Genomic DNA, 10648 nt, shown 5'->3' with positions numbered 1-10648 from the left:
CAGCTGCTGAGTTCCTTGTTCATCAACTAAGGGGTTTCCTAGAGGTGTTGTTTGTGCTTCAGTGCTTGCTTCTTCCCTCGGTATCTCATTATGATCTTTGCTTGGTTCTTTGTTCTCTTGATCTGTTTCTTGTGAGAGTTTGAAGACATTGAAGCTGAGCTGTTCATCATGGATCCTCAAAATTAGCTCCCCTCGCTCCACATCTATGAGTGCTCTGGCTGTAGCTAAGAATGGTCTTCCCAATATAATTGGGTGAGTGTGACTCTCTTCCATGTCTAAGATGACAAAGTCTGTGGGAAGAAAGTATTTCCCAACCTTTATTAACACGTTTTCCACCACTCCTATTGCTTGTTTTTGAGTTTTGTCAGCCAGCCTGATGACTACATCTGTGGACATTATCTCATTGATCTGCAGCCTCTTCATAAGGGATAAAGGCATTAAGTTGATGCTTGCTCCCAAATCGCAGAGTGCTCTATCAGACCGTGTTTCTCCTATTGCACAGGGAATGTGAAAACTCCCTAGGTCCTTCTTTTTTATAGGCAACTCTGGTTGAATGAGAGCACTGCATTCCTTATTCATCACTATTGTTTGTCCTCCCTTGAGTGAGCTTTTTCTGGTCAGCAGCTCCTTCATATACTTGATGTATGAGGGCATTTGTTGGAGGGCCTTGATGAATGGTATGTTTACATGGAGGAATGCAAACAGGTCAAGAAACCTTGAGTATATTCTCTTCTCTACAGCACCATTGAGTAATTGGGGAAAAGGTGCATAGAGTTTCAGCAGCTCCTTCTGTGTCAGCTCCTTTTGTAAAGTTTTGGGTTCTTGGCGATCTTTTTCCTGTTTCTCTGCTGATGTCTCTCCAAGTTGTTCCAATGGCTTGTTTTGCTTTTCCTCAGTCTCCTTATTACTTGTAGTAACCATCTTGCAATCTTCCCATCTGACTTTCTTTGCTTCACCTCTCGGATTTTTCTCTGTGTCACTTGGGAAGCTATCAGTAGGTTTGGGAATCTTTTCAGATAAGTATCCCACTTGAATTTCCAGCCTCTTGATGGTGTCTCCCTGGTTCTTGATGCTAGCTCGCACCTCCTCTTTGAATACCTTATTATCTTGAATCTCTTTGCATATGCCCTCAAGCATAGTCTCAATTTTGGAGAGTCTATCTTCAGATGAGGGTGAGTTGAGAGTGGAGGGGTGAGTTTGGTCATTCTGGTTTTGGTAATGATGTGGAGAGGTGTTGTTAGGGTGGTGTTGATATGATCTTTGTGTGGAATGTTGGTGAGCTGCATGGTTGTTGGGGTTGTGACGTCTCTGATCTTGGTTTTGATCTTGTTGATTTTCCCACCCAAAGTTTGGGTGATTCCTCCATCCAGGATTGTAGGTTTTGGAGTATGGATCATGGGTTTGCCTGGGTGAGTTTCCAATGTAATTGGCTTGTTCTTGCTCCTCCTCTGCCTCAGCATTCACTCCCTCTTAGGTTGCTGATGAGGTGGTGATTGCTGCCACTTGGTTCCTCTCCATCTTCTTGGTGAGGTCAGCCAGCTGCTTGGTAATAAGCTTATTTTGGGCCAGCAGTGCATCCACATTGTTAAGCTCCATCACTCCTCTAGTGTTGCCTCTTTCAGAAGCATAGAAGTAGTCATTCTCAGCTACAGTTTCAATGACATCTATGGCTTCTTCAATGGTCTTCTTCTTGTTAAGAGATCCCCCGGATGAATGGTCTACTGCCTTCTTTGATTCATAAAAAAGGCCTTCATAGAAAATATGTAGCTGCACACATTCATTGAACATATCTGGTAGACACCTTCTTGTCAGGTCCTTAAACCTCTCCCATGCTTCATATAGAGTCTCACCATCCTGCTGCCTGAATGTTTGCACCTCAGCTCTCAGCCTGTTAATCCGTTGAGGAAGATAGAATCTTGCCAGGAATTTGTTTACCACATCTTCCCAGGTTGCTAAACTCTCCTTTGGGAAGGATTCCAGCCATTTAGATGCCTTGTCCTTGAGTGAGAAAGGGAACAGAAGTAGTCTATAGGTGTCAGGATGAACACCATTAGACTTCACAGTATCACATATCCTCAGGAAGGTGGTTAGATGTTGATTGGGGTCTTCTTGGACACTCCCTCCGAATGAACAGTTGTTCTGAACAAGGGTGATGAGCTGTGGCTTTAGTTCAAAGTTGTTGGCATGTATGGTTGGCCTTTGGATGCTACTCTCACAGTTTCCTGGGTTTGGGTTGATGTAGGAACCCAGAACTCTTCTCTCTTGCCCAGCATGGTTTGCTAGACCCTCTCTACCATGGTTGTGAGCCTCTTCTTCATGATGGTTCTCCATGTTTTCATCCATGTCTGGTTCAAAATATTCTTCCTCTTCCTCAGCACCAAATACTCTCTTTCCTCTTGCTTCCCTCCTTAATCTAAGGAAGGTCCTCTCAGGTTCAGAATCAAATGAAGTTGAAGCCCTGCTTCTTCTCCCTGTCATACAACCAACAAGGCACAAGCAAGGAACTAGATGCAGAGACTATTCTTGTTAGAAATGCGGTTAGTGTGAGTGATGCAATATATCAAACAGTTAGTGGGTTAGTGGACTGAATCGTAAACAACTAAGAAAATAGGTTGTGGGAAGGGAAGAAAATAACTGAACAGAAAGTACATTACTCAAATGAACTTAAATCAAACAAAAGAAAAAAAATTCTCAATCTAGTTATCCTCCAATTTAATCATTGTTGATACAAAATCAATCCCCGGCAACGGCGCCATAAACTTGATATGCACGGAAACTTGTCTCTCAACAAATCTCCCTCAGCAAGTGTACCGAATTGTCGTCAAGTAAAAACTCACAATAGAGTGAGGTCGAATCCCACAGGGATTGATTGGTCAAGCAACTTTCCCAACATTAGTGACAAAGGTGAGTGTCACTAACGTTGGCTCATCATTCCCTTATCCACGTTAGCTTTCACGTTAAGTAAGTTAACGTGGGAGTTAACGTTGCTCACATTGGCTTATTCCAACGTTAGTGACAAAGGTAAGTGTCACTAACGTTGGCTTCATTTCTTTCTTCCACGGTAGAGTTCACGTTAACTTAGTTAACGTGACTCTTAACGTGGGCTATTATGGCTTCGAGGGCGTTATTGGCGATTACTTTTCTCATTAACTTTGCAGGTTAGCTCCTATTCCACGTTAGAGGTCACATTAGTTAGACTAACGTGGCTGCTAACGTGGTTCTTCCTTGCTTCCTTTGTCCTGAAATCAAGCAATAAAGTGCATCAAAGCTCTAGTCCCAGTCATGGGAAATGCATCATCCAATTTGTCATTAAATTCATGCAAAATCCTCATAAAATCATGTAAAGTGCACAATGTATGCTTGAATCAAGATGTAAGTGAAATTCTACCCAAAACTTGCTTATTCCCTAAGAAAATGTATGAAACTACCCTAAAAACAATAAAGAAAAGGTCAATGAAACTGGCCAAAATGCCCTGGCATCAATATTGTAAATAGGGTTTACCTTTTTCTTATTTGTTAGTTTTTGCTAGTTTTAGGATTTAATTTTCTTGCTTTTTATTTGATTTGATTTTCATTTTCTCTTGCTATCATGAATTCTCACTTTGGCTATGAGTTCGGTTCTAACTATGTTGTAGGAAATGAGAGCTTCAATGAGGATGTGTATCAAGGATGGGACAATCGAAGGTGGGAGGAGCCTATGCATATGATCAATCCTCATGGCAACAACCTCCACCAATGCACTATGAAGAAGAGCCATTCTATGATGCATACCAATCCAATGGTTATGGTGAATCCTCTTGTGACTTCCAAGAACTACCACCATACACCTATGAGCCATATCCTCAATATAGTCATCAACCATACTCACAAGCCACTTTTCACCAACCATCTTCATATGACCCTAATCCATATCCATCTTACCAACAACCATATGAGCCATATGAACCACACATAGAGCCACCACCACTCCAACATCAATATTTTCAAGAGCCACCCCCTCCATACTATTACCAAGATGGACCACCTCCAATGCATGCAAATTTTCAACCACAAGATGAATTCTACTTTCCACCACAACCTCCCATGGAGGAATACTCATGTCCTTCGACCCAAGAGCCATATGATCCTAATCATACTATCCAAGAGGAACAAGCGTCAAGGGATCATTTCAAGGAGGCATTGGATCAATTTCAAGCAACCATGGAGTGTGTTGTGGAACAAATGGAAAGAATGGGAAATATTGAACCACCACAACTCTACCTAAAAGAACCACCTTCCGACTATAATACCTTTCCCTCAAACAATGAACCATCTCTTCCACTATCACCTCCCGATGAAGCCTTTATGCTAGAATTAAGGGATCTTGAATCTCATATCTTAAGGCAACACGAGGAGGATGAAAAGAAATTTGAGAAGTTAAGAGCAAAAACGGCTATCATGGTAGAAGCCATTGGCAACATAGTGTCAACCCGCTTAAGCCTATCCGATCAAGGCACTTCCATTGTGGAATGTGGAGAAGCAACGAAGAAGTTTAGTGAGGGAGTGAACTTGAAGCTCCAAGGTGAAGAAGAGGAGTTAAAGCAAGAAATGCAACAAGAGAAGGAGGTAGATATTATTGAAGAAGATGAAGAAGTGGTTGAAGACTTAGGAGATGCGGAGCCTCCATGGGAACATAGAGTTGAAGAAAATCCCTCCAAGATGATTGAAATTGATGCTAGGGAGGGAAGTGCACACCTTCCAAGGCATATTCTATATGAAGACTTGGATGGGATAGAGCAAGAATTGAGTTCCCTTGGTGAGGAAGATCAAGCACCAAGTCTTAGTGGTGAAGAATCCTTTAAACATGAAGAACCTTCCACCATTGGATTTGAAATCAATGTGGAGGTAAATCTCTCTCATCCTCCCATTTATGATTTGAGTAAGGGAAAATGTTTAGATAAAATTGTTGAACAAATGATTGAAATTAAGAGATCTTGTAAAGAGGTGGAAGTCCTCAGGAAAAGGAGGATGGGCATTGAATACGCTTTGTCAAGACCCTTGGAATCACCTTTGCCTAGGTTGCCATCTACACCTTCATTTGAGTGTGTGAAACTCATTTCTATTAGCTTTATTATCCCACTTGAATATGGTTTGCTTGAAACGGATGGCCAACTTAGGATGCTTTGTGGGATGAAGCGTAAAAGAAAGATGTTTCGTGGTTGGCGTTGCAAATCAAGGCTCATTATGGTTGATGCATCAAATATGAGATATAAAGGTTGGAGTAGTGCTCACCTAGATGGGTCTAGAAGGATTGTTGGTCACTTTATAGAGAATTCACCTTGTTCACCACCCGGATGGGCTAATAATGAGAGTCAACTTTAAGATGGGTGTGAAAATTAAAAGTGTGAGACCCCGGATTACAAGAAGAAGATCAACTTTGGGAGCCAATGGTTTGTGAAGAACTCCATCAAAGCTTGGAGTTATTAACTTTGAATGATGAAGCACAATGGAAGTCTAAGCATTGGTGGATGTTCAAGGATGGATTCAAGTACAAGCCACCTTAATGAAGAGCTCCCCATAAGTCCAACTTAAGGACAATAAACAAAAGTGATAGGTGGGAGACAACCCACCATAGGAAACTCTTCCCTTTTTCTCTATTGTATATATTGGTAGAACTAGTTTAATTTCATGTTTTGAATTGCTTAGTTGAGTTTATTTGGGAATCTAGTAGGTTAAATAAGGTTTTATGATGTTTTGGCAGTTATTTGGAGGTTTGGAATGCTTGGTTTGGTGCAAAAACATAAAAAAATTTTGAAAAAAATAGAGCACCACCCATGCGTGCGCGCACTTCACGCGTACGCGTGAATCAAGCAATTTCAGCAATCCACGCGGATGCGCCATGTACGCATACGCGTGGATTGAATTTTTCCACCTTCCATACATTCACCTTGCGCGTCCGCGTTGACTCTCTACTTTGCCATGTACGCATACGCGTCAGCCAAGCGTACACGTCGCTTCTATTTCATCAATCCACGCTTACGCGCACATGATGCGCACGCGTGGATTGCCTTGTTTCACTCACCTTCTTTTCTTCTCCTCTTTCCATTTCTTTCATTCTTCTCTGCTCTTTTCACCCTTCAATCATCATCCAACAATACCAAGCATCATATAACACCATTTCTTTTAGTTAGTTAGTTAGTTTAATTTTTGTTTTCCATTATAAGTGTTGGATTACTAATCTTGTTTACCGTTTACTGCTGCTTATTGCTAATGGGATGCTAGTTTAACATCATTGTTGTTATTGTCATTGTTAGATTCCTTTGTTGAGGTTGCAATTTATTACTTGGTTTTGAATTTTCATGTTGAACATTTGTGAGCACCAAGTGAATGTTACATTGCCTTTAAGCTTCTTAACTCTTTTGAATTGCATGTTTTGGTCACCATGCATTCATCATCTATTGTTAGGCAATTGTATATTATCTTTGCATTTTTTAGGTGATGCTTGTTTATGGTTTACCCTTATTCACATCATTTATTTCATGCATTGAGATTATAGAATTGTGAAATTGGATCAAAGCTTACCTAGTGACATATTTTTGAGCTTTGTAAAGCTTTGTGGACCATGCTTGCTATGTGATTGATTTTCACTTCTATCTTCTTTTTCCTAAGTTCCATAGCATCCATGTGTTTCACCTCTATGTCACTTAAGTGTTGCAACAACTTCAATATGTGTCATTGATTGTTGTGTGAGTTTCATATACCATTTTGCTCACTAAGTCTACCTACGCATCAATCAATGTCCATGCATTATCCAATTTCACAATTGCTTGATTTTTGTTTGAATGCTTTTATGCTTCTTCACTACTCATTGGGTTGTTTTAGCCTACAAGTCTTTTAAAGTATCTCAAGCACACTAGAATGAGTGAAGTGCATGTTTTCTTTTGTATAATTGTGACATGATTTTTAAATACTAAGGTGTGAGTTCTAAACCGCATGCAAGTTAGGACCCACACACTTATTTTTCATTATTGTCACACCAATTCACTCACTCAATTCTAGTGATTTACCTCATTCCAATAATCCATGCTTCCTTGCTTGTGTATTTACTTGTCTTATTATCTCCGGTTTCTATGTTCAGGATGAATCATCATAAGCAAAAACGGAAGCGGGAGAAGAACACGCAGCATCGGTTGACCTACCAACTGAAGGTAGCAACTAAGAAAGTCGCCGTTCCCCCTTGTTCATCTTTGGATGCACCGAGGACGGTGCAAACTTTTAAGTGTGGGGAGGTCGTCCGACCACTCGGCGTTTTTGGGTAACAAGTTTCTAATCCCAACACTTTTGCATTTCATTTTAGGATTCTTAGTTGTACTTTCTTATTTTGCATTTGTATATAATAAGCTTAGTCAAAATCATGATATTTTCCAAGAATTTTATCTATAGGGCACCCCAATTGAAAAAAAAATTTTTTTTAGAACTTGCTTGAATTATATACTTTGTGGAACATGATTTTTGAGCTAAGAACACAAGCATGTGAGGTTTGAGCCTAATTGCGTGGTTACATCATACATAACCACTTACTTTCATTCTTGTGTGCATTATTCTCTTTCTACGATTGTAATCTTTGATTTGTTTGATTCTTTTTGTCTATTATTTTGTGTATACATGCATTTATATGATTGAGGCCATTGTTCAAATAGCTCACTTACCCAAATAGCCTACCTTTTATCCTCCATTGTTAACCAATTTGAGCCTATGCTTAACCCACTTATTCTTAATTGTAGCACATTACAAGCCTAAGTGAAAAACAATAAATATCCCTTAATTTGGATCTTTGATTAGCTTAGGCTAGTGAGAGTATTTATCATTTGATTTTTGGAAAGTTGGGAACATTGGATAGAGATAAAAGTATGTTTTTATATTTGTGTTGAGATTCTTGGGAATTGGGTACATACTCATGTATTAATCATGTGTAAACCATATGCATTGATGTTCTTGTATATATATTTTAAGTTTGAAAAAAAAATTTAATGAAAAAAATAATAAAAAAAGAAAAAAAATAAAAATAAATAATAGAAATAGAAAAAGAAAGACAAAGAATTGCAATAAAAAGGGGACAAAATGCCCCAAAGCAAGGTTCAATAAAAGTCAATGCATATGGGTGGTGATAAAAAAGAGAATGCGTGAGTGTGTGAAAAAGTGAAGAATGGGTAGTTAGGTTTGTTTAGAATTGTATAGGTTGTCATAGGTTAGGTGGGAAGTTTAAGTTAATCAAAGATTCAAATCTCAAGCCCACTTGACCATATGCATCCTACCTTGATCCTAACCCGATTACAACCTATGGGAAGTCCTCATGATATTTGTATGCATGCATGAAATAATTGTTGATTGTTAGATCAAAAACAAATCTTGGAAAATATGATTAGGGGAGAATTGAGTGAATCAACCCTATACACTTGAGTGACTAGAGCGGATACACATCCGGTGAGGGTTCGATTGCTCAATTACATGTTTCCACCCATGATCATCTCTTTTCTTTCAAGTTTGTAAAATCTTTTTAATAATTCAATTCAATTGTGGGTTTGATTTGACTGCTACGGCTTTAGCCCTTGTACTTAAATATGTTTTCTTGGAAGTTGACTTGTTTTGACCAAGTGGATGCATTCATATAGATAGATTGCATATAGATAGATTGCATTTAGTTAGTTTGCATTGAATAAATGTTGATGTCCCTTTGCTTCTTTCTTGATTTTAGCATGAGGACATGCTTAGTTTAAGTGTGGAGAGATTTGATAAACTCCGATTTTATATTTTATCTTGTGCTTAATTTGGGGGATTTTATCACCTTTTCCCATATTTATTCAATGAAATAGCATGGTTTTGCAATTCTCCCTTGATTTGTGCTTAAATGTGAAAATATGCTTTTTAGGCCCTTAAATTGGTGATTTTAACTCACCTTAATTCTATTTGATGCCTTGATGTGTTTGTTGAGTGATTTCAGGTTTCTAAGGCAAGTATCGGATGGAAGAAGTGAGGAGAAAAGCATGCAAAGTGGGAGAACTCATGAAGAAATGAAGGAACCGTAAAGCTGTCAAGTCCGACCTCTTCGCACTCAATCGGCAATAACTTGAACTACAGAGATCCAAATGAGGCAGTTTTAGTTGTGTTGGAAAGCTAATGTCCGGGGCTTCGAAATGATATAAAATTTGCCATATGTTACTTCGCGTTCAGGGGCACGCACGTGCCATGTATGCGTGCGCGCCGATGCTGCTCGTGGCCCACTAAAGTAAAATCGCCCCCAGCGATTTCTGAAGCACTTTGGGCCCAACCCAACTCATTTCTAATGCTATTTCATGCAGAATTTAAGCTTGGACAAAGGGAGAGCAATTTTTTGGTACTATAGCATCATGTAGGTTAGTTTCTAGAGAGAGAAGCTCCCTCTTCTCTCTAGAATTAGGTTAGGTTAATCTCTCTTAGATCTAGGTCCAATTTCATGTTTTCATCTTGTTTTCTTTATGAATTCTTGCTTCTACTCTTTCATTCTCAAGATTTGTAGTGTTAATTTTACTTTTATACCTCTTTTATGTTCATGAACTCATGTTGAATTTGTTTACATTTAATGAAATTTAATGTTTGATGTTCTTTCATTGATGATTTGAGTTGTTGATTTACTTTTCTTGTAATTTGTAGTTGGTAGATTTTACTAATTCTTGTCATTTATTATGCTTTCCTTTTATGCCTTCTAAGTGTTTGACAAAACGTTTGGTTTGATGTTAGAGTAGATTTTAGTGATCTTGGCTTGGGAAGGTAACTTAGTAACTCTTGAGTTACCAATGTCCAAGTGATTGACGATTGGGAGCCATTAACGCTAGATCTTACTAATTGAATTGGTGGAGAACTAGGACTTATGGACATGGATTGACATAGCTCATTTGACTTTCCTTTATTAGTTAGAGGATGACTTAATGGGGTTGATCCTTGCCAATTCTCATGTTGTGGTTAGTGATTAGGATAGAGATCCTTGACCACCTACCCTTGCCAAGACCTTTTTAGTTGTTAGTTTATTTTCATTGCCATTTACTTTTTGTGTTTCTTATCCAAAACCCCAAAAACATACCTCATAACCAATAACAAGACACTTTGTTGCAATTCCTATGGAGAACGACCCGAGGTTTGAATACTTCGATTTATAGATTTTAGGGGTTTGTACTTGTGACAAAGAAATTTTTGTATGAAAGGACTATTGTTGATTTAGAAACTATACTTTACAACGAGATTTCATTAGTGGAATTCTAAACCACACAAAAGTTCGATCATCAGAATGGCGCCGTTGCCGGGGAGTTGCAATGGTGTTGTGTTATTGGTTATTGTATATTTGTGAATATTGTAAATAGGGTTTACCTTTTGCTTCTTTGTTAGTTTTTGCTAGTTTTAGGATTTAATTTTCTTGCTTTTTATTTGATTTTGTTTTCATTTTCTCTTTCTATCATGAATTCTCACTTTGGCTATGAGTTCGGTTCTAACTATGTTGTAGGAAATGAGAGCTTCAATGAGGATGTATATCAAGGATGGGAGAATCAAAGGTGGGAGGAGCCATACGCATATGATCAATCCTCATGGCAACAACCTCCACCAATGCACTATGAAGAAGAGCCATTCTATGATGCAT

The sequence above is a fragment of the Arachis ipaensis genome, chromosome B03 (assembly GCF_000816755.2).
Source record: "Arachis ipaensis cultivar K30076 chromosome B03, Araip1.1, whole genome shotgun sequence".
Lineage (NCBI taxonomy): Eukaryota > Viridiplantae > Streptophyta > Magnoliopsida > Fabales > Fabaceae > Arachis > Arachis ipaensis.
The sequence above is the reverse complement of the archived record's forward strand: the minus strand, read 5'-3'. Positions refer to the sequence as shown.